Source organism: Perca flavescens, chromosome 9 (genome assembly GCF_004354835.1).
Source record: "Perca flavescens isolate YP-PL-M2 chromosome 9, PFLA_1.0, whole genome shotgun sequence".
NCBI classification, from domain to species: Eukaryota; Metazoa; Chordata; class Actinopteri; order Perciformes; family Percidae; genus Perca; species Perca flavescens.
Window position 1 is genome coordinate 35,751,998 of NC_041339.1, and position 2,942 is coordinate 35,754,939.

The window sequence follows — 2,942 nt, forward strand, 5'->3', positions numbered from 1 at the left end:
TCTATCTATCTATCTATCCATCTATCTATCTATCCATCTATCTATCCATCTATCTATCTATCTATCTATCTATCTATCTATCTATCCATCTATCTATCTATCTATCTATCTATCTATCTATCTATCTATCTATCATCTATCTATCCATCTATCTATCTATCTATCTATCTATCCATCTATCTATCTATCTATCTATCTATCTATCTATCTATCTATATATAGTCGGAGTGAATACTCAATTCAGATTGGCTGCAGTGCCAAGTAGTTTAATGCGCTACATCAGAGATATTCAAATGTTTTTGAAAGTTTATTTTTTCAAAAATTCAAATATGTCTGAAAATACACAATAATATGAATCCAACCTATTATTAGGAAAGATAATTTGGCCTATTTGTGAAAAGAAAACCATTTCATTTACACATTGAATATAAGCTTAAAATAGGTAGCCATACAGTTAGGCTTAAGAATTCACTGTGCCTTCCACATATATAGTTTACCATTAAAACGTGATGTATAAATAATATATATCTATTCATTTTCATCCATCCGGCCCAGTTTAACATGCAACTCAATTTTATACAATATATGTACAGTAGTAGGGGGTCTTTACTCCGTCTCTCTTTCAGCTAAGGGGTCCTTGGCCTAAAAAACGTTGAAAATGAATGCGCTACATCAACTGAAGATCTAATTTCCAACAATGAGTGTAGTCCTTCAGTGCCTCGTCCTCTGACCAACACAGGATGGCGCTAACACACAAGTTAACCCAAGTATTGTCTTCCTGTCGACCATGCACTTTTTGTTCTCCCTTGTCTGGTTTATCTGTTCATAAAGCATAAAACAGTATCACCAAATTCTGACTTACATCTTCTTAGCCAAGTTCATTCCAACTCATTTGAATTAGTTTTACACTTACTTTTTGCATTTATGGTTAATAAAATGTGAAAATTATACGTAATTTATGAGTAATATGAGGAGAAAGTACGCCTATTAGTTGTTTTGGCTTATAACAGACTGGCATATATGTCAAATATTAGCCAGGATATCCCCAGGTCCAAAAGAACTGATGCTACAGTGCAAAGAAAAAGAGAAAAACTATTTTCTGAAAAATTGTCTTGAAAACGGGTCAAACTGGACTCAAGGACAACATAAGGGTTAAACATACTGTCAGATTATATTTAATGATTGTCAACCGTACACAATGTCATCAACTTTAAATCTTGCTAGCATAACCTTAGCTGGCTAACGTCTCGTAGCTACAAATATCTCCCGTTGCCATGTGGTCGTATCTAAGATCCGTCCTATTTACTGGAGAAGTAGCTAAACAACATTTACATTCCCTAAGAATCATATGGGATAGGAATGATTGTTCCGGGTATTACTCAAACCCTCGGGTGTTACTAGGGGAAACGGATGTCTTGTCTGAAAAAAACATTACATTTTGACTGTAAAACGCATAAAAATATGCTTATAATAAATGAATTGTCTATTTTATGACGTTCTCAGATCAGAATCAGATTACTGTTTGTAACCACTTCACATTGACAGGGTTCAGTTTCACTGAAAAACACTTCTATTAGACACAACATCTCTATATCAGTGGTTCTCAAACTTTTTTCACTAATGTACCCCTTTTGAACTGTTTCTTTAGTACCCCCTGACCAGTGCTAATCATTTTCGGTAGAAAAAAAAGTGTATAAAACAGGAACAGTACAGCGCTGTCAGCGATAGATTTACTAAACAGCCTTTTAACTGAAAAAACATTTAACTGCTAATGAGAAAAAGAGACAAAAAACTGTAAAAAAAAAAAAGACAAAAACTTGCAAAATAGAAACTTGTAAAAACTAGAAGGACAGTAGAAGGAAGGAAGGATAGATTAGGTCCAAAGAAGGTGAAATGTCACATTTTTGGTAAAAAAAAAAAAATCTACATAAAGAGGAACAATGTTCTGGACAACAGCCTCGTAACTATTAGACATTTAGTTAAAAATCTCCTGTACCCCCTGCAGTCCTCCAAAGTACCCCTAGGGGACCCGTACCCCCATTTGAGAAACACTGCTCTATTTTATCATCTTTAACCTGTCACCTTGGAGATATCAATATACAGTTGCATTTGTTGATTGAAAAGTTGAAAGTTCAAAAAAGTCCTGTGTGAAGTTCTGCAAGATTGTGTAGAAAACATAATATACAGTAGTCACCACCAACACAAAAAAACTAACGAAAGAGGATTTTTTTACTTCATATAATGTATATTTAATAGTATTGTGACTACAAATTGCGATGATATTCAGATTATACATCAAATTAACTATTACATAACAACTGTTTATTTTTATTACAGCAATGCAAACTTCATGCACAGAGTATTATGTATTTATTTAAACTAAAACATGAAAACATTCAACACAACAGGAATATAATAATATGTTAGGTTTGGAAAAGACAACATCTGATCAAAATCTATTTGAATTAATCATGTGATGATATCTGAACCTGTCCACAGTGGATGCTATTTAAAGGACCAGTGTTATTAAATGATTCAGCTTGTTTGATATGTACTACTGCTGACAGGTTTTCAGAGTAAATGTTATTTTTTTATTTTGAATGAGAATCAGAATTTACTTTATTGTCATTGTAATTACATACAACAAAATTAAAAGTGCTACTCTATGGTGCAAACATAAAAACACACACATAATCACCTTTTTCTTCTATGAACTGTACTAAAGTGCAGACAGTTGTCTTTATGAGATACATATCTTTGTGATAACCATTAAAAGACCAAAACCAACAATATATTGATCGTACATGTTCTGAATAAGGTTTTGCTGCTTCTGGACCAGCAGATCAACAGAAGGATCAGGTTGTTCTGATGTATGTAATCAATATAACGTAACGTATGTACCTACATTTAATCTGGATTAAGAACCAGTGCTTTTAAAAACA